Below are 25,118 nucleotides of genomic sequence, written 5' to 3'. Positions count from 1 at the left end.
GTTGAGGCTGGTCCCTCGGTAGTGATAGGTCAGCTTTCTAGCACTGACACTTCATATACTATATTGATTGACTCTGGTGCTACACATTCATTTGTTTTTAGCAAAGTGATTGATATATTGTGTAGGCCTAGTGAGTGTTGCGAGGTTTGGAACTATACTGCCTATAGGGGAACTGGTAGTTTCTAAGAGATGGATTAGAGCACTGTAGTGCTGGTGGACAGCAGGGAACTATCAGTAGACTTGATTGAGTTGGATATGGATGACTTTGACATAATTTTGGGGATGGATTGGTTAGTCTGATATGGGGAAACTATAGACTACAGGAAAAAGATGGTGACTTTTAAGCCTGAGGGTGAGGATCCCTTCGTTTTTGTTGGTATTGTGCATGGACCTCGCATTCCCATGGTATCAGCATTAAGGGCTAAAGACCTATTACAAGAAGGTTGTGTAGATTTTCTAGCTAGTGTGGTGTATACAACTAGGATCATGCCAGTAAGGCTAGGGGAGACTAGATTGATATGTGAGTTCTTGGATGTGTTCCTTTAGGACTTACTGGGATTACCGCCACACTGGGAGATCGAGTTTGTCATTGAGTTAGTGTCGGGTACCAAACCAGTGTCAAGGGCACCATATGCAATGGCTCTAACAAAGTTGAAAGAGTTGAAGATACATTTACAGGAGTTATTGGATCTGGAATTTATCAGACCTAGCTTCTCACCATGGGGTGCTCCAGTCTTGTTTGTGAAGAAGAAGGATGGGACCCTGAGGATGTGCATATACTACGGGGAGTTGAACAAGTTGACTATCAAGAACAAGTTTGGATTGACCAATGCCCCAGCAGCGTTTATGGATCTGATGAACAGGGTGTTTAAGGATTACTTAGATCAGTTCGTGATTTTCTTCATCGACGACATCCTGGTTTACTCCCGTTCATAGGCAGAGCATGAGCATCATCTCTTATTGGTATTGCAGAGGATAAGGGAGCACCAGTTTTTTGTTAAATTTAAGAAGTGTGAGTTATGGCTACTAGAGGTAACATTCCTTGGACATATTGATAGTGGAGACGGGATTAAGGTAGATTCGGCCAAGGTAGAAGCAGTTAGGGATTGGCCGAGGCCAAGGAGCGCCTCAGAGGTTAGGAGTTTCCTTGGGTTAGCGTAATATTATAGACGGTTCGTGGAAAGGTTTATGAAGATTGCCACACCATTGACTGAGTTGACGCAGAAGAATCAGAGGTTCGCATGGTCAGACAAATGTGAGGGTGGTTTCCAAGAACTGAAGCGATGATTGATTACTGATCTGGTGCTAAGTCTTCCTTCAGATGGGGACAAGTTTGTGGTGTATTGCATCGCGTTGAGACTGGGGTTAGGGTGTGTGTTGATGCAGAGTGGGAAGGTTATTGCTTACACGTCACGACAGCTAAAGGAATATGAGCAACGACCCTACCCATGATTTGGAGCTAGTAGCGGTGGTATTCGCACTGAAAGTGTGGCGACATTATTTGTATGGAGAGAAGTGCGAGATATACATTGATCACAAGAGTTTGAAGTTTTTCTTCACTATGAAGGACCTAAATATGAGACACAGACATTGGTTAGAGTTGGTAAAGGATTATGACTGCGACATCCTTTATCACCCAGGGAAATGCAACATAGTGGCAGACGCTTTGAGCCGGAGGGGGTCAAGACAGTTGTTTATCTCGAAATAGATATTGAAGAAATTGGCAGAAGATATGACCAGAGCAAGGATAGAATTGGTAATGGGCCATTTGGCCAATATTACTTTGCAGTCTACCTTATTGGAAAGGATAAAAGAGGGCCAGATGGGTGATACACGGTTGCAAGAGATTAGGGGGATGTCTTAGCTAGAGTAGCTAAGGATTACTCCATTTCGGAGATGGGATTGCTGAGATATAAGGATCGAATCTATGTTCCGAAGGATACGAGTATTAGATGAGAGATTCTTGATGAATCTCATACTACACCATACTCACTACATCCAGGCACCATGAAGATGAATCAAGATCTACAGTCGCTGTACTAGTGGCCTGGGATGAAGAAGGACGTGGTCGATTACGTACCAAAGTGTTTAACCTGTCAGCAGGTGAAGGTTGAACATCAGTGACCAGCAGGATTGTTACAGCCTTTGGGTATTCCCAAATGGAAGTGGGAAGATATTACTATGGACTTTGTAGGAGGCTTTCCCAGGACGGTGGGGAAACATGACTCGGTATGGGTGATAGTAGACAGATATACCAAGTCAGCTCACTTTCTGCCAGTGAGGGCAAAATACACAGTGGATCAATATGCGGAGCTATATGTGAGGGAGATCGTACGTATCCATGGGGTTACAAAGTCTACAGTATCATACCGGGATCCCATATTTACTTCCAAGTTATTGGGTGGTTTGTAGAAGGCTATGGGGACTCAGTTGAATTTCAGTACAGCCTTTCATCCTTAGACAGACGGGCAGTCTGAGAGGATAATTCAGATATTGGAGGACATGCTTAGAGCATGTGTGCTAGACTTCGATGGGTATTGGAGTAAGTACCTCTTATTGATTGAATTATCATACAACAATAGTTATCAGTCAACAATTGGAGTAGCTCCATATGAGATGTTGTATGGAAGAAAGTGTCGGTCGCCCATTCATTGGGATGAGATGGGGGAAAGGAAGTATTTGGGACCAAAAATGGTTTAGAAGAATAATGAAGCTATTGAGAAGATCCGAGCTCGAATGCTCACATCGCGGAGCAAACAGAAAAGCTACGCTGACCCTAACCATAAGGACATGGAGTTCCAGGTAGGGGACCACGTATTTTTGCGAGTTTCACCATTGCGAGGAGTAAGGAGATTTGGTAAGAAGGGCAAGTTGAGCCCTAGATTCATAGGACCTTTTGAGATCCTGGAGAGGATCGGGCAGGTAGCCTACAGATTGGCTTTGCCCTCGTCATTATCAAGAGTTCATGATGTGTTTCACATCTCAATGCTTCGAAAGTATGTGTCAGATACGACCCATGTATTAGGGTATGAGGATCTGGAACTATAAACATATTTGTCCTATGAGGAGCGACAAGTTCAGATCCTAGACAGAAAGGACAAGGTTCTAAGAAACAAGACGATTCCTCTAGGCAAAGTCTATGGAAGAATAGCAAGGTCGAGGAAGCGACCTGGGAGCTAGAATCGGCTATGCGGGATCAATATCCCGAGTTATTCAGGTAAATTTTGAGGACAAAATTTTCAGTAGGAGGGGATAGTTGTAACGTCCCAAAAATGCTAATAAGGTTTAGTGCCTTGATTAGTGTGCCAGGAGGACATAATTGGATATATGTGTGAAATTAATTGATTAAATGTGTGACTACGTGGCATACATTATTTATATGATAATATGAATATATATGTGCATGTTTATGTATATTAAATATGCATGTGGGCCCGTTCTTGTTTATAAGGGTATATTTATAATTTTGGCCTGTTGAGGGCATAAATGTGATTATATCTATTAAATGATTGAGACCACATTATTATGTGGATATATTTGCAGTACTCGGGTCGAGGCGATCCTAGTGAGCGGATTAGCGGAATAGTCACAACGGGGTTTAATACCCGGCTCGCAGTAGTAATCAGGCTATGTCATATCCACAAAGAGGTAAAATACAAGTAAAAATAAAGATTAGTAAATCAGAAATAATAAACTTTGAAATGAAGTAACTTTGAAAAGGAATATAAACATTAAATAAACAAAATCGAGGAATTAGAATCACAAAGAAAATATGGAAGGCATAAGTTTCATTCATGCAAACATATATATATTTTAATAAAATTGATTCATTCTACTCAACTATAATTCTACACCATTAATTATAGTTGGAAAATATATATAATAAAGCTTACCTTAAAATATGTTCTTTAATTAAATTATACTAACTTCTAATTTTAAAAACCCATCATATTATATACCTTAGAGCAACAAAATACCAATGGCAGTAAAAAGCATATAATATTAACAAATATCCTAAATTAAATTAAGAGCCTAAATTACATAAGAAGAACATGACTAGACTTATGTAAAAGACACTAATAAATTTAGAATAAAAATTAGAAGAAAATAAATTTAATTGTAACAAAGATATAGAAATGAAGAACAAAATAAAGAATCAATATATTAGAAATATAATGTAAAACATGAACTTCACTCTAGCCTTTCCACAAGAGAATTTAGCCTAAAATAGGCATTGTTTTCACTCAAAGTAATGTAAAAGAAAAATAAGAAAATTAAGAAATAAGTGTTTTTCTCTCCAACAATACTCTCTACTCTTCCTTCCACAATCTGATACTTTTTTACTCCATTTGGTTCTCTATTTATAGTGTAAATAGGACTCAAAAATGTGTAAAATCGTGTACAAAATAGTGGGAAAGTGGCATAAAAACTGATGGAAGTGGGGAAAATGTTGTTGAGCCGTGGGAGACATCTGCGCCACATGGCATGATCCGGTTGGCTCGACAGAATGGTGGCAGGCTTCTTTGTTGGGCGCGTGGGGAGCAGCCTGGCGACGAGTGGGACAGGTGGCAGATCATGTCAGGCGCGGCAGGCGGCTGTCAGGTGTGTCAGCGGCTTGGCTTCGACGCGGCTCGGCTTCGGCGGCGCGACTGGAAGCTGGAAGGACACATGGGCTCAGCTGAAACTTGGGTTTGGGCTCCATTTTGGGCCTATTCTTGTCAAAAATACCACTTTATCATCATTCTTTTCAATTATATTTCTTTCTTTCTTCTTTCTTTTTGTTTGTGTCAAAAGTACATTTTATTTCCTGAAAATTAAGCACAAATTAAATCAAAATTAATATTTCAAATATAAAACATACGGCAATAAATCCATGAAAATATTAATTAAAACTTAATTAATTTTAAACTTTTAAGACTAATAAAATGATACTTTTGAACACTAATCACAACCCCCAACCAGCTTATTGCTGGTCTCTAGCAATTCAAGCGAAATAATAAATGTCAACATGATATATTTCAGGTCAGAAATTATAAAAGAACTTAAGTATTAACACAAAATGTTAGTAACAAGTTAACAAGAGTTATCAAAATTACTTTGAATAAATCTAGAGTTGTGAGTGTGTGCACCAAACTTGAACCTTCTTACTGCAAACAATAGCACATAAAGCCTTCGAAATTATGCCAAGTGAAAGTCTCAACTCCATTAACCTCTCGTGTAATTGAAAATATTTAAAGTTAAGGGTTTCGCTCATGGAGTTGGAAATAAAAAAAAAAGTAAGCACTCATCAAATGGATATATATTTAGGACAAACTCTTAAATAATTATTGAAACGAAGATAGGAAATAAACTATTTGGACAACCACCATAAAGAATACCACAAAACCAGGTTTTCGGGATTTTAAGTTAAATAGACAATCTTTACATATATTCTAAGAGCCAAAAAATAGAACATGAAATTAATAAACACACATTTTTTTCTTGGACACAAGAGACAACATAATTGAAAATGATAGAAATATTGCTCTTGTGTCTTTCTCCTTTTTTCTATTTTTTATTTTTTTTTTCATTTTTCTTCTTTTTTTCATTTTTTTTCATGAACAACATAATAAAAGGCTCTCTAATAAGATTTGTCTATAGAAAATATTATCCCTAAAACATCATCCATTCATACCACAATACATTGTCCAAATAATTATAACCATTTCTAAGAATCAATAAAAATTTAAAACTTGTTTTCTCAAGTGTCACCTCTCACACAAAAGAATGGATTCTTAAACGTGGAAAATTTCTAAGCAAATATGTGCTAACAACCATCTTACCACAATGTTTGGCATGTGCATTAGGTAACTCTAAAGAAACTCTTAGTAATATAGATAACAAAAATTGACTCAAAATTAACATTTTGCAAAAATAAATAAGTAATTTTTAAAAAATTTGACTGTGAAAATATTAATATGACAAAAATCAACATGAACGTGCATGAATATACTCACCACCCCCAACAAAAATCTGACAGTGTCCTCAATGTCTCAATATATAATAAATGTAAAAGAGCAGGGAAAGAGAACACCTGGATAGTAAGCGTCGAGTGATAGAGCGAATATTGATTCTCTAAAACATGAAAAACTAAAAACACAAAATGATAACAAATAAAATCAAATGAAAAAAGGGAAATAAACAGAAAAAAAACCTATGTACAAACAATTTGGAACACTACTCAGACTTGGTAAACCAGTTCCATGAGAGTGACTTCTTCAGGCTGGGTCACCCTCTCTATGTAGTGTTTTAGTCGTTGGCCATTTACTTTGAATTCTCTCCCATCAGTTGGGTCTATGACCTCAACAGCACCGTTGGGAAAGACAGATTTCACAACATATGGGCCAGTCCACCTTGATCTCAGCTTGCCAGGGTGGATATGCATACGAGAGTCATAAAGATGTACTCGTTGGTTTGGCTCAAATTATTTTCTTAGGATCTGCTTTTCATGGACCGTTTTCATTTTAGCCTTATAGATCCTAGAGTTGTCATAAGCATCATTTCTTAACTCTTCAATTTCTGACAACTGAAGCTTACGATTGAGTCCTGCTGCCTTGAGATCAAAATTGAGTCTTTTAACTGCCCAATAAGCTTTGTGTTCTAGCTCAACAGGAAGGTGGCAGGCTTTACCATAGACTAGCCTATAAGGAGACATACCAAGTTGAGTTTTGTAAGCAGTGCGGTATGCCCAGAGAGCATCGAGAAGTCGTGAGGACCAATCTTTGCGATCAGGATTAACCGTCTTTTCTAAGATTTGCTTAATCTCTCGGTTGGCTAACTAAGCTTGGCCATTTGTCTGTGGGTGATAAGGAAATGCAACCTTATGAATTACACCATATTTTTGCATTAAGGTCTCAAAAGAATAGTTGCAAAAATGGGTGCCTTCATCACTTATGATAGCGCGAGGTGTGCCAAACCTAGATAACACATTTTCCTTTAAGAATTTCACAACAATTGTGTTATCATTATTTCGACAAGGCACAGCTTCCACCCATTTTGAGACATAGTCTATGGCGAGGAGAATGTAAAGGTAGCCAGAAGAAGGTGGAAATGGTCCCATAAAGTCTATCCCCCAACAATCGAATATTTCTATTACAAGAATTGGGATTAATGGCATCATATGTCGTCGAGATAGGGCACCTAATTTTTGACACCTTTCACATGATCGTCAAAAATTGTTAGTGTCTTTGAACAAAGTGGGCCAATAAAGACCACACTGTAAGATTTTTGCAGTAGTCTTTTTCATAGAAAAATGGCAACCACAAGCTTCATTATGACAAAAGTTCAGGACACTAAAAATTTCATCATCTGGAATGCAACGTCTCATAATTTGGTCGGGGCAATACTTAAAAAGATATGGATCGTCCCAATAGAAGTTATGAACCTCGACCAAAAATTTACGTTTATCTTGTGCACTCCATGCAGTTAGAAGTTCACCAGTCACTAAGTAATTGACGATATGAGCGTAACATGGCAACTTAGTGACTGCGAAGACATGTTCATCAGGGAAGTCATCTCGAATGGCTGGGCCATCAACAAAATCAGAAAATTCAAGATGAGATAAGTGGTCTGCTGCCACGTTTTCAACTCCTTTCTTGTCTTTTATGGTCAGATCAAATTCCTGTAACAAAAGGATCCACCTAATTAAACGCGCCTTAGCATCCTTTTTGGAAAGGAGGTATTTTAAGGCGGAATGGTCCGTAAAGACTGTGATAGGTGAACCAATCAGGTAGGAACGAAACTTGTCAAGTGCGAATACTACAGCAAGTAACTCTTTTTCAGTGGTAGAATAGTTCATTTGAGCACTGTTAAGAGTTCTACTTGCGTAATAAACAACGAAGGGCTTCCCTTCCCTTCTTTGACCTAAGACGGCCCCTATAGCTTAATTGCTAGCATCACACATGACTTTGAATGGTAAGTTCCAATCTGGTGGCTGAATGATAGGGGCGGAAGTGAGTTTTGCAATGAGTGTTTGGAAAGATTCCTCACACTCAGGTGTCCAACTGAACACAACATCTTTTGCTAGGAGGTTTGAAAAAGGGCGAGCAATTGTCGAGAAATTTTGTATGAACCTCCTATAGAATCATGCATGCCCAAGAAAAGATCGAATGTCTTTAATAGTCTTGGGGGTGGGCAGCTTTGATATGAGTTCAATCTTTGATTGATCAACCTCAATTCCTTGTCCCGACACGACATGCCCCAAGACTATGCCTGATGGCACCATGAAATGACACTTTTCCCAGTTGAGTACCAAGCCCTTCTCTTTGCAACGTTTAAGCACAGACTCTAAATTGAGAAGGCTTGACTCAAAGGAATCTCCAAAGACTGTCAAATCATCCATGAATACTTCCATATATTTCTCGATCATATCACTAAATATGCTCATCATGCATCGTTGGAAAGTGGCTGGAGCATTGCACAGGCCAAATGGCATACGCCGGAAGGAAAAGGTACCAAAAGGACAAGTGAATGTGGTCTTATCCTGATCTTCTAGGGCAATCTCAATTTGGTAATACTCTGAATAACCATTGAGAAAACTATAGAAAGGATGACCTACCACACGCTCCAATATTTGATCGATGAATGGAAGTGGAAAATGGTCTTTACGGGTGGCTGCATTTAATTTTCTATAATCAATGCACATGAGCCACCTAGTTGTGACCTTGGTAGGAACAAGTTCCCCTTTTTCATTTTGAACCACTGTTACCCCAGATTTCTTGGGAACAACCTAAGTTGGGCTGACCCATTTACTGTCAACAATAGGATAGATTATGCCAGAATCAAGAATTTTCAAGACTTCAGTCTTTACTACTTCCTTCATCGTTGGGTTCAATCTTCTTTGAGGGTCACGACGTGGTATAGCCCCGTCTTCCAATTCAATGTGATGGAAGCAAATTAAAGGACTAATACCTTTGATGTCAGCCATCGTCCATCCTAATGCATCTCTTTGTTCTTGCAACACATTGATGAGTTGGCGCTCTTGTGTGGCATTGATCTTGGAGGATATTATGACAGGAAAAGTGTTGTTAGCTCCCAGGAAAACATGATTAAGACCCTCGGGAAGTTGTGCCAACTATGGTTGAGGAGCTTGTTCAATGGATGGTTTTGGTGTTTCTCGATCTTGAGGGAGTTCCTCAAAGATTGGATTCCAAAACATGGTTCTTCTAGCCTGTGAGTGTTTGACGATTTCAGGGTTGATTTTATACTCATCGGGCTCAGAACTTTCTGAAATTTGGAAGAGGTGATTAAAATGATTAGACGTGTATTTCTCTTTGACCTCTTCCAAAATAAGTGTATCGATCAGATATGATTGGAAACACTCATTGTTATCAGGTGGTTGTTTGCCGATATGGAAAACATTCACTTCTAGAGTCATGTTCCCGAAAGAGATTTTCATGAGACCATTCCTACAGTTAATGAGTGCATTTGCTGTTGCGAGGAAAGGTCCACCGAGAATGATGGGAATTTTGGACTCTATACTCACTTCAGATTGAGTGTCCAAGATGAGAAAATCAATAGGGCAATAGAATTTTTCAATTTGAATCAGAACGTCTTCTACAATTCCTCGAGATTTCTTAACTGATCGATCAGCCAGTTGTAGCACCACAGATGTGGGCTTGAGTTCTCCTAGACCTAATTGCAAGTATATTGAATATGGCATGAGATTTACACTTGCTCCTAAGTCTAGAAGGGCTTGACCAAATTCTTGCTCCCCAATTTGGCATGAGATGGTGGGACAACTAGGATCTTTGTACTTAGGTGGTGTCTTGCAGTCAATTACCGCGCTAGCTTGTTCCGCCAAGAATGCAGTTTCCTTGACATGGTGATTTCTTTTAACGGTGCACAAATCTTTGATAACCTTGGCATAAGCCGGCCCTTGTTTGATCACATGCAACAATGGCAAGTTGATCTTCACTTGTGTTAAAAGGTCTAGGATTTCACCATGATTTTCCAGTACCTTTCCAGTGGATTTCAAAGCTTGAGGAAAGGGTACCTTTACTGGAATGTTTATTGGCACATCATCATCTGTAGCGGGCATTGACTTACTCATTGTCTTCGTTAACGGTGAAACCGTACTTTGACCACTTCGTGTAGAGATGGCATTAACCTCTTTGAAATTTGTATCTGCAGAGGAGGAGGTTTGTGCCATGTGTTGCCCTTTTTGATGGATTAAAGGTTGAGCGGGAAGTCTACCATGCTCTTGAATCGCCAAAGTAGTGTTTAGCTTTGTCATTTGGATTTTCGTGTCTTTCATTTCCTTTACCATTTGTGTGAAACAAGATTTGAGCTCTTGAGTTGAGGCTATTTGAGTTTGTGCAAGCATCTGCAAAGTATTCTCTAGAGAATTACTTGACTGCATGTTATTTTGAGTAGCAATGTATGCTTTTGGCGGTTGTTGCTGCTCAGACCTCCATTGGCTCCCAGATGCTTGGTTTGAATCCTTCTAGCTGAAATTTGGATGGTTGCGCCAGCCAGGATTGTAAGTGTCTGAGAAAGGGTTATAAGGCTTCTTGTAATCCCCTAAAGCATTGCAATGTTCCTCATTTCCTCCTCTTAACTCACCAAGAGTTGGGCACTCTTGTGATTGATGTTCCGTCCCTCCACATATGAAGCATGGATCTCATGTCTCTACCTTTGCAGCCATATGGATTCCTCTACCTTCTTGAGATTTGAAAGTCTCGAATTGTTGTCTCAATGATTCAATTTGGCTTTTAACGTTGTCATCTTCCCTTAACTGGTAGATTCCAATTGATCGTGGCTTTTCCATAAGACTCGGTCCATTCCATGTGTAGGACTTTTCTGCGAGATTGTTGAGGTACTCGAAAGCTTCATCGGGATCTTTTTGAAGGAATTCGCCATTACACATCATTTGTACGAATTGTCTTTGTCCGGTTGTGAGACCATCATAGAAATAGCTGATCAGAAGCCAGCTTTCATATCCATGATGTGGGCATTGATTTATCAAATCTCTAAACCTCTCCCAGACCTGATGGAAAGTTTCATGGTCTTTCTGGATGAAGGTAGATATTTTCCTCTTAAGGCTGCTAGTCTTATGGGGCGGGAAATATTTGGCAAAGAATTCTTGGCCTTAAGGAATACAACCAGCTTTTTGCTTTGTCTTTGAGAGAGAAAGGAAATAATTTCAATCTCACAATGTTGGTGACATCAGCTCGGTTGTTGAATGTAGCCACCACCTCTTCGAATTCCCGTATATGCACGTACGGACTCTCATTTTCCAACCCATGGAAGGTTGGTAAAAGGTTAATTATGCAGGGTTTGAAATCAAAATTTGGCATATTGTTGGGATACAATATGCATGAAGGTGTGGCTGTACGCGTAGGATGTAAATAATCATGTAGCGTTCTTGGTTGGACTTCATCTTGATGAGCCATCGTGGGTGGTCCAGGAAGTCTTAGTGAATCGGGACTGTTTGAACGAATGGAAGAAAACGACGAACTAGGAGAGTTTTCTAAAGTTTCTAGTTGTTGTCTCACAAATCTCCCTAGTGCGTCTCTGTTTCGTGGCATAAATATTTTTTTTATTTTGTAAGTATTATAAGCGCAAGTGTGTAATAATGTAATAAGTATACACCAAAATATTCCCAAGCCAATTGGAAAGGCTGCCAAGGTACCACTTCAGGCCCAAGAGCTTTTCTAGAACTCCCCGAGGTTTTTAGAAAAGATTGGATGGTAATGCTAACACAGACCTTATTTAAGAACCAATTTTTCTAAGACACAAGTTTGGTTTTTACTAATTTCCAAAATTACACAAATGTTCTCAATACTTTGTTTTTATTTTATTTTATGATTTAAAATTTTATGCTTTTTTTTTTAGAAAAAACCTAAATCTAGAAAATAAAATTCTAAACCTAAAAATAAAATAAAAAAATAAAAAAATAAATAAAAATAAAATTTATTAAGGAAAAATAAAATAAAAGAGAAATTAAAAAAACTATACTACTTGTTTTTAAATAGTAAAAAAAAATTAATTTACTATGCAAACCTTTAATTGTAGAATTACCTCCCCGGCAACAGCGCCAAAAATTGATATCGCCCAATAACTCCTAAGCGGTCGCAGTAGTAATCGGGCTATGTCGTATCCACAGAGAGGTAAAATACAAGTAAAAATAAAGATTAGTAAATCAGAAATAATAAACTTTGAAATGAAGTAACTTTGAAAAGGAATATAAACATTAAATAAACAAAATCGAGGAATTAGAATCACAAAGAAAATATGGAAGGCATAAGTTTCATTCATGCAAACATATATATATTTTAATAAAATTGATTCATTCTACTCAACTATAATTCTACACCATTAATTATAGTTGGAAAATATATATAATAAAGCTTACCTTAAAATATGTTCTTTAATTAAATTATACTAACTTCTAATTTTAAAAACCCATCATATTATATAACTTAGAGCAACAAAATACCAATGGCAGTAAAAAGCATATAATATTAACAAATATCCTAAATTAAATTAAGAGCCTAAATTACATAAGAAGAACATGACTAGACTTATGTAAAAGACACTAATAAATTTAGAATAAAAATTAGAAGAAAATAAATTTAATTGTAACAAAGATATAGAAATGAAGAACAAAATAAAGAAGCAATATATTAGAAATATAATGTAAAACATGAACTTCACTATAGCCTTTCAACAAGAGAATTTAGCCTAAAATAGGCATTGTTTTCACTCAAAGTAATGTAAAAGAAAAATAAGAAATAAGTGTTTTTCTCTCCAACAATACTCTCTACTCTTCCTTCCACAATCTGATACTTTTTTACTCCATTTGGTTCTCTATTTATAGTGTAAATAGGACTCAAAAATGTGTAAAATCGTGTACAAAATAGTGGGAAAGTGGCATAAAAACTGATGAAAGTGGGGAAAATGTTGTTGAGCCGTGGGAGACATCTGGGCCATGTGGCATGATCCGGTTGGCTCGGCAGAATGGTGGCAGGCTTCTATGTTGGGCGCGTGGGGAGCAGCCTGGCGACGAGTGGGACAGGTGGCAGATCGTGTCAGGCGCGGCAGGCAGCTGTCAGGTGTGTCAGCGTGCGTCAGGTGTGTCAGCGGCTTGGCTTCAGCGCGGCTCGGCTTCGGCGGCGCGGCTGGAGGATGGAAGGACACGTGGGCTCAGCTAAAACTTGGGTTTGGGCTCCAATTTGGGCCTAGTCTTTTCAAAAATACCACTTTATCATCATTCTTTTCAATTATATTTCTTTCTTTCTTCTTTCTTTTTGTTTGTGTCAAAAGTACATTTGATTTCTTGAAAATTAAGCACAAATTGAATCAAAATTAATATTTTCAAATATAAAACATATGGCAATAAATCCATGACAATAGTAATTAAAACTCAATTAATTTTAAACTTTTAAGACTAATAAAATGATACTTTTGAACACTAATCAGTGAGCCTAGGGGTATTTCGGGGACTTAGTGCGTATTTGGGATCTATTGGTTAACGGACAATTATTTGGGGATTAGTTGGGCACATCGGGATTAATTGGGAACTTATAGGACAACTTGAGGATTAGCGAGAAATGCGGTAAAAGGACGAGATTGCCCTTAAAGAAAATACGAGGCTAAGGATGAGTGTGAGGGCATTTTGGTCATTCTTTAGGCTTTTGTTAGACTTAGCTGTTACAGAAACCACCAGAAACCACTGAGATCATTCCCTCAGCTTACTCAATTTCAGCCTCTCTTTCTCTCTCTTGGTTCCCTCTTCTCCCTTGGATGGTTTAGGTTTTCTTGAGGTGAAAGCTTAGGAGGTAAAGCTAAGAATTGGAGCTGGGAATACTTGAGGATCAGCTCAAGGTCAAAATCACTTCTGAGGTGAGCTCTACAACTTGATTTTTACTGTGAGTTCTTTGATTGGTTTGGGTTTTTGGCTGGGTTTTAATGTTAGCATTAATTTCTTAATTGGGGTGATATTTGTGGTTGGTTTTGGGGTAATTATAATGCCTAGGTTGTGTTGTTAAGAGTCTTAGACTCAGTTTTGGTTTTAGTTTAAGTTTACAATGAATTTTTGTTGAATTTGTTTGGGAGAAAACGCAGGAAGGAGCTGGGAATTATGGGTTTGCGGGGGCGCGTCGCAACCCTATTCTTGGGCGTTGCGGCCTGCGTGAGCCCTAAAGCCCTGGGAAGGCTTTCTATTTCGTGGGCGTGCCATGACCCTAAGGGGAAAGTCGCGGCACGTGTCACTGGGATTTAGGGCTGGGAGCCTCTGACTAGGGGGCGCGTCGCGACCCTCAGGGCTAGGTCGTGGCCCGCCTAGGTAGCCTTAGCCAAAATACATTTTTGGGCTCGAGAACTTAAACTTAAGTGTTCGGGAAGGGTTCTACTACCCGGTTTAGTAGAATTCGAGGTCCTGAAAGCTGGTACGTTATTCTTAAAGCATTTAATTGGTTTAGATTTTAATAGTTATCCATTGTCGCTTTGTGACTAGGGTTACCGTTAAGGCTCGTGATTGAGGATCATGCTTGGGACCGCTCTACACCTTCATCTCGAGACTCGAGGTAAGAAAACTGCACCTGGGTTATGGATGGGGCTTAGACCCCTGTTAGCGAACATATTATGATTGTGAATATATCTGTGTCTGAGAATATTTGGATAGGCCTGCCTGTATATGCTGCCTTCGATTGCTTGTTGTGCAATGTGTATTTGTGATTATATATGTTTAAAGGTTGGCGTAAGGGTGTCGGGGGGCGATAGCAAGCGTGTGGAATGAAGCCCGGCCTAAGGGTGTCGAGGTCGGCTATAGGACTAGAGGACTCGGCCTAATCATGTTGGGCCTGAACATTTTATAATAAACCGAAGTGTTGTTTGCACTTAACTAATTGTATTGATGGACGTGATTGGTTTATGTGTTGGTTGAGCTGAATATTATTGTTAAGCTTATCGCTCATATCCTGCTGTTAATTGAGCTTATTGACCTAAGTTTTACTTTGCATATACAGTTGCTTATTTGTGCTTATGAAATTAAGTATTCTTATTGAGCCTTGGCTCACGGGTGCTATGTGGTGCAGGTAAGGGAAAGGGAAAGTTGGACCAGCCGTGAGTTAGAGAGCTTTAGGGGCGATGTGTACATCAGTAGCTGCTCAACCGCCATGGCCGAGGGTTACATAAGAACTAGAACCAAATTTTCTTTTGCCACTTAGGTTGGCTTCTGTTGTAATCATTTTAAGGGTTGTAATTGCCTTGTAAATACCATTTTTTTTTTGGGATCCCATGTACCAACTCTTATTTTTAATGAAAGTTACTGTTTTATGATCAAGACTTGTTAACCCTAATCCGTTAATTGACCTTAGTAACATGTTTATGTCCAAACGACTTGATTAGCATGTCTTGCACTATTTAAAATACATAGTTTAATGGTCTTGGCTATCTAGGGCGTTACATAAGTTATGAACAAGAGATAAAGAATAAGTTATTTTTAAACTGTATAGCCTCTCTAATAGGCTAATCTTGTTGGGCAGAGATGGAGTCATGTATAGTTTCTCGAGTTTCATCCACAGTCCTCGTGTCATTTTCTCCGATTGCACTTCTCTCCTAACAATATTAGAAAGATGCATAATTATCGTGTAATAGGCCAATTCCTCCATCTCTTCTATCTCCAATGGCATCCTGCCTTCAAGAGCTTTCTTATCTCCAAGAGCTTTAGAGATCTTTTGATGCACCATGATTCCCTTCAGACTTTCTCTCCATAGTCCAAAATCTCCAGTCCCGTCAAACTTTTCTAACTCAAATCTAGTCGTCGTGGACATTGTTTCTTGATCTAGCTTTCGTGAATCTTCCTAACAAAGGATCGTAAACTTGGCTATGATATTGTTGGCTTGTAAATTGCAACAACTAAGACTCACCTGAAAAATTCAAGAAATAACCACAGCGGAAAATATATGACTAGAAAACAAGATTATTAAGTTGTGAAAAGCAAACAATTAGCACAATATACGAGTAGAACATTTGAAAGAAATCTCGAACAAAAACAATAACGAAATAATAAACAAAAAAGAAAATACCAAGATTTATACTGGTTTGGAAAATTTGTTGTACGTCCAATTGAGCACCACCACTAGCTTTATTGATTAATCTTCGAATAACTTTGTACAACCCCCCTTGTTTAGAGTTGAGAAGAACACACAATAACTGACAGTACAAAATCCATTGTACACTAAACTCTACCAAGCTTTCTTGCTTTCTTGAGCTTTCTCTCAGTTATAACTAAATATCTTCTCTCTCTCTCTCTCTCAAGTTTTCAAAAACGATTATGTGTTACATAAAATGACTATCACAACACCTATTTATAGCTAATAGTCTTGTAACCGACTTAAACTCTCTTAACCAATAGGAAATAGGTGGTTAGGGACTTGACCAATAGGAAAGAGGGGACTAGCTAAGTCTAGAATGAATAATTACCACAATATGTAAAATACATTTGTAGCCAGATGTAGCTAATGAATAGTGGATATGTAAAATACATATGCATTTCACTTCATCTTATGCATGGTTGTTTTGGATTTTTTTAGACTCTTCTTAGCTATTTTAGCAAATTAGATATTTTACCAAGTCTACTATGAGTGCTCATATAATGAAATTCCTTTTTTTTCCTAAATAAATAAATAAGTGTGGCCCCAAATAAATTTCTTTATCGGATAACATTTGTAAATTTATAATTTTTTTCAAAATAGTAACCTAATGTTTATAATTTGAATTGTAATATTGTATTACTATAATATTTAATTATTTTTTTGTATTAACAAATATTGAAATTAGAAATCATCTGTGATTTATTCTAGGAAAATTTTGACCTATTATATATATTTAATTTTTATTACATTATCGTAACAATTTTTTCTTTCTTTTAATGATCACATAATTTTTTCTTTATGATTCTGATTATATATTTTTTTGTTGGATAATAATATTTTAATATATAAACTTTTTTATATCTTTATATATTATAAATGTGAGTTTAACAAAAAGTGTTGATTTTTTTTAGTTGTGATACTTTTTTTATTGGTTTTAAAGTCTAAATAAGGTAAATAAATGGAAAATAAAGATAAAAATAATAAATAAGTCATAATAATATGTCATGATATTTTTTAAAATTTCATATTAAAGTTTTTAAATTATTTTAGAAATTATAATTGAAAAATATTTAAGTGCTTAAATTTATTTTTTTTCTTTCTTTTATTAATTATTTATTTTGTCATTTAATGAATTTTGTTTATCCAATGATATATGTAATAGTGACATAAGCATAAATATAAAAATTTCTTATTTTATTGTTTAGTTTTTTTTAATTAGGAAGTAATTATTTCAATTGTTTTAGCCATTAATTAAATAATATATATTTATATATAAATTTTTGCTAGCTTTAAATTTTATTAAATTAAATAATTAAGATTTCTTCAAATAAATTTTTAAATTTATAGTTTTAATTTATAATTTTTGAATATTTTGTTCTATTGAATCTTTTTTTCTAAAAGAAAATTAGAAAAAAAAAAGTATTTAATTTTAAAATTAGAATCATCATATATAATATATAAATCAAAACATAAACAATACCAAAATTTAAATTATTATGAACACTAAATTTCAAGTTAATAAAAATATCAAATAATTTACTACAAAACTAAAATGTAACACATCTTTATATGTAAAAGTGTGTGTCTAACGGATTCTTAGTTTAAAGGTTTTTTTTTTCAATCTCATTTTTTTTAAATATAGACTATGTTTTGGCTTAATTTTTTGACGTTGTTTACTCATTCAAAATTTAAATGACAATTAAAAAATATAATAAAAATAAATTAATATATTTTCTAAATAAAATTAAAAAAATGTGCATTTTGCGTTGTTTTTACTTAGTATATATATATATATATATTGGTTTGATTGTTTTATTTTGTTTATGGATTTGATTGAATATGTTGGACTCAGTATAAAATTGTATTAATTGATATTTGTGGCATCGCTGGTGTTATTTAATATCGGGTTCTACATATATTGTAACACCCTACTACTCTAGAGTCGTTACCATGTGAATTTAAAAATGTGTCATTAGCTCGCTAATCAAGGTATTTGACCTAAAAGTGTGGTCAATTAAAACGAAGATTCAATTAAATAAGATTTTGGTATAAAAGGGGTTGGACATTCATTTAAATTATAAAAGTATTACATTGGGATCACAAAATACTGTTTAGAAACATATTTATAACTCAGAAGGGGAAATATTGTCGACCTAGGCAACAAAATTAACTTTTACAGCATATTCCTCAGAATAACCCTAGTCGTGGCAGCCAGGTAGGTCGAACATGTATGCACCGCTCCATGCCCTCCAACTCATGGTTGATCGACCCTTTCATTGCCCTTATCTGCACCACAGAGCACCCGCGAGCCGAGGCCCAGCAAGAGAACCTCAAAGCACAACATACGATAATTTATCTCAACAAATAAATACTTAATCAAAGGCAATAAACAATCTACAAAATTGTTATTAGGATACACGATGGCACAACAACAAAACATCATCACATCATAGCAGTATAACAACACACAAACACAACAACATAACATCATAGCAGTATAACAACATGTAAGCACAACAGTGCAACATCATAGCAACATAAACAACACAACAGTATAGTAGCACAGCAGTGGTCTCCTCCACTCAGAGTGTGAGTCTGCGGTCTTAACCGAACAGGTGTGTATAGCACCCTTAGAGGGTCTCACCCTAGCGGTCTGCATTCAGCATGATTAACGTTGATCCTGGCAGTTTTCCCTTTCCGGTTCTTGCCGCTCCCGGCTCTTGCCACTCCCGACTCTTGCCCCTCCCAACTCTTGCCGCACTCAGCTCTTTCCACTCCCGGCTCTTATTGATCAGTCACAACCACATGTATGACATAACAACTATAAACAATACAGCACAACACACCACATAGATCTATGGGTACAAGCAGTTCTATTACCTGTGTCCCAAGATGATTGATTACCGCGATCTCAAGCACAGTCCTCTAACCCAAGCTTTGATGTAAACCTAGTAACAACACATTCATAATAAGCATCCATCAAGCCCTAAACCAAATAAGAACTTCGAAATATTAATCTAGCCTCCGATGCCACAAATTCTACTAAACCGGGTAGTAGAATCCTTCCCGAGCCTTAACATTTGGGTTATTGAGCTTAAAACCTTCATTTTGCCATTTTTCCTATTTCGAGCTGCAACCTGCCCCCTAGGATCGCGACTCATTGACTGTCAGAGGGCAAGCCCTCTCTGCTAAAGGACATGGGTCGCGACACGCTATACCTTGCGTCGCAGGGCATGGGCGAATTCCGAGGCCCCCAAGCTTCAATGTTCAAACAGGTCGCAGAGCCTGATGAACATGGTCGCGGCTCGAGCCTTAAAACCCATAATTCTCACCACTTTTCTAGGTTTTTCCCCGAGTCTAAACCTTTAAATCACACTCCAACCAATATCTAAACTTAGAATTAAGCCTAGAATCCTCATTTACACACCTTAAAAACCACAACCATCCCAGAAATAATTCTATATCCTCACCAACAATCAAAAATCAAGCTAAAGCTCAACTCTCATGCAAACTTCCAATTCACAGCATAATTATACATAAAGAAGTCAAATTGAATCCTTACCTTACTGAGAATCCGACCTAGGCTAGCTCTTCAGCACTTCTAGCTGCAAATTCCCCAAGCTACCAGCCTCTAATCCTGAGTTTCCCTTCAATTCTGCCCAAAGTTCTCTATGTCACAAAGAGAGGGAGAGAGAGAACCGAGAGAGAGAGCAAGAGAGAGAGAGTGGAAAGGCTGAGAAGGGTGCAAAACATTCTAGTGTGTTGCTGGTTGAGTCTATCCTAGCTGCCTAATGACCAAAATGCCCCTATGTCTATCCTCAATCCTTTAATGCCACCAAGGGCAAGCCCATCAATTTCCACCTCCCGCTAAATCCTCGAGTGTTCCTATAAATCCCCATTTAATCCCCGACACACTTAAACAAACATTAAGTCACTACTCGTTACCCGATAATTCCCAAACACATACTATATTCCCAAAAATATCCCTAGGCTCTTCCTGAGCCGGGTATTCGACCCTGTTGTGACTATTCAGCTAATCCGCTCCCTAGGACCGTCTCAGATCGCACATCACAAATATATCACCACACACTCGTGGTATCAATCATAGCATACAAATATATTTCATTTGTGCCCTCAACGGGCTAAAATTACAAATATACCCCTAAAAACTAAATGGGGCCCACATGCATATTTAATTCACCTAAACATGCATTTCTAATCACATAGTCATTTAATTCACATATTAACATAATTAAATCAATTATTGCCCTCCCGGCACGCTAATCAAGGCCCTAAGCCCTACTAGAAAATTTGGCACACTACAACTATCCCCTCCGTACAGAAATTTCATCTTCGAAATTTTTTCAAACATCTCAGGATACCAATTCCGTAACTCTAACTATAACCCTAAAACCAGGTTCTTTACTTTGCCATTGCTTGCAACACTTTCACAAGAAGGATGGTCTGAATCTGTATGACTTTATCTCTTGTATCCAGAGTTTCACTAGCTTTCCCTTATACAATAAGTTTCCCTGAACTTCCAACACAACTTCGCCCGATCAAGGGTAGTACTCACACTTTTTACCTTCATATTGGCACCAGTAATAAATCATGAGCCTTTACCCATGCTGGGGTAAGGCTAAACTGTAGGCCCTCGGCCTAGTCCTTGTTAGAATCTTTCAAATCTATTCAAATCTGGGGTCAAAATTATTTCTTTCTTTCTTTCTTTCTTTCTTTCTTTCTTTCTTTCTTTCCCAAACTTCTTTACCCTTCTTACTCCACAATATTCTGAGAGGCACAAAATCTCCAATCCTAGAATCCTACATTCCCATACTCAAGTTTGCAAACTTTTATATCCTCCAATAAAGTAGACACCTTGTCCTAACAATCCTTAATAATTTTGCTGGTCCTTTAAACCCACTCTGAACTATAATACTTCCTGTTCCTGGTTTCATTCCTTTTTTTCTTTGCGGAATATGTATTTCTTGTTTACTGTCTCATAATATCTTACTCAGAGCCACTCCAGCCGCCTATCGACCTTCATCATTGGGACAATCCATTCCAGGGACTATATTTACCTCAAGGTCCCAAAACTCACATATTTGAAGTAAAACATGTTAGGAAAACTTATACAGGATCTTTATTTATTTTCATGTAGATCTAATATTAAACAAATTAATATGAATTCAAAGAGAAATAATGATAACCCTAGAACATGTTTCTAAAATTGAATTTAAAGATAAATAATGATAAGAATACTTACATTATATGCAGTAGAATGAATGAGTCCTTCCTTCAGTTTCTCTAACCCTTGTATCCTTTCTATCGCAGAGTATTACCAAGATACTAAACCGATCTTCAATTTTCTTCACAGCCTTCCAAATAGACTAGAGTGGGAAATTCTCAACACATGAGATAGATACAGAGAGAAGAAGAATAGAAGAGAATATTGAGGCATAGAAAGGACTTATGTTTAGAGAGAATATAAAACCTATCAGAAACTTGTGTTTCAACTTATGTTTTGACTTGTGTTTTCAACTCTCTCTTAACATTCATTTTATAGACTCAATTAGGTCATTTATTTAATTAAAAAATTAATAAAATAATAGCCAATTAAAAGCCCTAGGTTGAAATTATCATGGGCTTTAGGCCCGTAAAATTTCTCATTTGATTATAAGCCCATTGGACTTAAAATCAAACCATGTATTATTTTCTATTGATTTAATTAATTAAATAATTATTTAAATCCTTTATCAAAATAATTATTTATAATTTGAACCTTGATTTAAACTTATTTATTAATTTAGATACCAAATTATCTTAATTAATTAATCTGCCCTTATTTCTCTTTTCTTCTCAAAATTGTATAATTCTGTGAAACTATCCAAAATTGGCCTGGCCAACTTTGATAATGAAATCAATTAATTGAGACTATCTAGATGATTTTATCCAAGGTACAGTGGGGACCATGGGCCTATGAAATCAAGCTCCAATAAGTTATCATAAATCTAACAAATAAATTTACTAACTTATTAATTCCTCGTGACTTCACTAAAGACTCGGAATTGCACTCTTGAATTCATAGAACGCTCTATAAGCAATATAGATACGTTATTAACTATCCATTGTTACAACCATAATTGTCACTCAATCCTCTATAGACGGTCTACAATGAAATGGGACTAAAATATTGTTTTACCCCTCATTGTATTTTATCCTTAAAACACTTAGTTCCTTGTAAATGATATTTCGGTAAACTAATTTAATTACTGAAATGAGATCTCTATCATTTAACACCTTGAACCAAAGTAAAAGGAAACCATCGCTTCATTTCTTCATCAGAAGCTATAGATGTTCATATGTATGATTAAGACTCTCACTCAATTATACTACCGAGTTCCCAAGATGTAAGTATGGGCTAGTCCATAGGGTAAGCTGGTAATGAACAAGTCAAAGAACTCAAATAATACAATCAGTTAGAATACTAACCACTCAGAATTGAGATTGAATTGACCTATGGTCAACTATATGGTATGAATAAAATAGATAATAACGGTATGTTTACTTATCCTATCAACTGTCAATATCGGTCCAGTCTGATGTAACAAATACATATGATCTTATCCACTTTGCTAATGTTCTAGAAAGAACATAACACTACAATCTCTAAGTAGATCATATCGTAGATTGGCAAGTCAATGTAAATCCTGTGCACTGACTAATCTTAGGACTAACTTATTTTGAACATATAATCATATTTGTTGACCCTTGATTTGGTCAGCGACACAGAGTCACGTAAAACAATAGAAATGAGATGCATTCAAGACAAAAAGATAAATGACACAAAGATTTATAGTGGTCCGGCCCCAGAGATGGTAATGACCTACGTCCACTTAGTGTTCTAATTAATGTATGAAAACTTATGATCAGTAAACTAAGGTTTACTGAGTTTCACAAGCTCAACAAAAGATACAGTGTATTGAGTGAAAACAATAATTCTCTCTCCAAAGATCCAAAAAAAAAATCCTTTCAAATGAGCCCTTTGAGTCTTATTTATAGGCTCAAGGATCTCCTTATGGGCCGGTGGGCCTTGATTACATTTAATACAAGCGTATCTCAAATAATAATGGAAATTAGAATCATTACATAAATGCGAGATTACATATTAATAGATAATATCTTATATATTGCGACCAGCTTGGTTGCCCATGAAATATGCCTTCTGCCGTGTGAATTCTCTTTTGTCGATGGTCGACCATAACGTACACTCTTATACTCACGCGCATCTCGCATGCGTATTGGACTTGCCATGTCATCAGATGAATATTTTTTGTGTAAACATTTTCCCCCCAAGTTTATTTTAATGCGACCAGCATTTAATAAACTTACTCGATCAGCTTTTCGTCTGACCTGTCACTTCTATCAGCGCCTTTTCGAAAAAGTAAGCCATCATGATCGTTACAGTTTCCCAAAAATATATTGATGGCTAATACGATTTCCAATGCATCGAAATCTCACCCCCATTATTACTTCTTTATCTGCACCACGATCAGTATAAATATCTCTCCTTTCTTACTTTTCACTTTTTACCGTATCCTTCTCTCTCCTCAAGAACTCAGAAAAACTCTTTAAGAAAAACCCAGAAAGCTTCGGTGATCCAAGACGCGTTCGATCAGCTTAGAGCAACAACCTTCATGACTTCTCTAAAAACGGCCATCCAAGTAAGTTATACAATGTAGAATAAATTTCATAAGTTTTCTAGTTTGAGTTCTTAATGTTCTTGAGAAAAAAAATTGGGTGATCAGGCTAGTATGCAGAAACATGAATACTGTTTTAGGGCCCAAAATCGAAGTGAAAATTCAATTTTACTGTCATCGGAAAAACTGGGTTTTTCCTGCCTTCTTTCAGAGTCGAAAAGTTTTTCCTGAAAAAACTTTTCACTTCCACTTTTTGATCCGTTTTTCCAAACTACTCATATGGTTTTAGTGTTTACATTAGGATGTTGCTGAATGAGCAGCGTTATCCTTACACTTCCTCTTCTTCTATCTATTGGTCGTAGATTCTCATTTCCCCTTTACTCTTCTCAGATATTTATGCACGATCCTTGGGGAGGTGAGAGGTTAATAGACGACGATCTTCTCGCGCTGCTATTCGAAGAACAAGAGCAACCGTCATTGCCTTTCTCTGACTTTCAGTCTTCTCAACAAAATGCCATGACCAGCTCTCCAAATCGACAGCCACACATGGGTCGTGATAAACACGTAGCTCGCAGGAAAAAGAAAACCACCCATTCTCCTTCTAACCATCCAGCTACCGACATTGAGGGTCCTTCAAATGATCCTCAACCTGTAAATGTTGCACCACCAGAAATCCAACCCAAAGCCCGGCCTCGCAGCGGCCTTCGACCAGAAGTTGATTGGTATGTCACGCCTTCTAGTTTCATATCTACTAGGACGGTGTTAAGGCACCTCAAGAAGTACGGTCTTCTTGGGGTGACCTTAATCAAACCTACCTCCGACCAATGGGGAAACGTGCCTGGAGGTGCCTTCAGCACCTGGTTGAGGTTCCACATTAAGGTAGGGGCAATTTTGCCCCTGCACAAATTTTTTCAAGGGGTGGCCAATCACTTCGAGGTCACCCCCTTCCAAATTATACCCAACGGATATAGAGTACTATCAGCACTCTATATCCTTTACAATCATAAAAAGTGGCATGTGCCCACACCGCACGAGATCAACTACCTATTCGATCTCAAGTCCAACCCCAACCAGAATAACATGGGGTTTTTTCATTTCTGTCACCAGGAGTCTACTCACATATTCCTGAGTGACGTCACCTACAAATCCAACATAGGAAAGTACTTTCAGGAGTACTTCCTTACAAAAAACATGGTCGCGGACAACCTGGCCTTCACCCGAGGAGGTAAAATTCTCAATCTCTGGTCATTTCTTTTTATGTCAATTTTTTCCTTCACCGTCC

General features: G+C 37.1%; 1 non-coding gene across 1 annotated transcript; it reads left to right on the top strand.

The window, feature by feature from the left end:
• Positions 1-10,976: 10,976 nt before the first annotated feature.
• On the top strand, positions 10,977-11,083 carry LOC133780919 (small nucleolar RNA R71). Its single transcript, XR_009869725.1, has one exon. It is a non-coding gene; the product is annotated as a small nucleolar RNA R71 (small nucleolar RNA).
• Positions 11,084-25,118: the final 14,035 nt, after the last annotated feature.

The sequence above is a fragment of the Humulus lupulus genome, chromosome 5 (genome assembly GCF_963169125.1).
Source record: "Humulus lupulus chromosome 5, drHumLupu1.1, whole genome shotgun sequence".
Lineage (NCBI taxonomy): Eukaryota > Viridiplantae > Streptophyta > Magnoliopsida > Rosales > Cannabaceae > Humulus > Humulus lupulus.
This window is presented reverse-complemented; position numbering and strand designations above follow the sequence as displayed.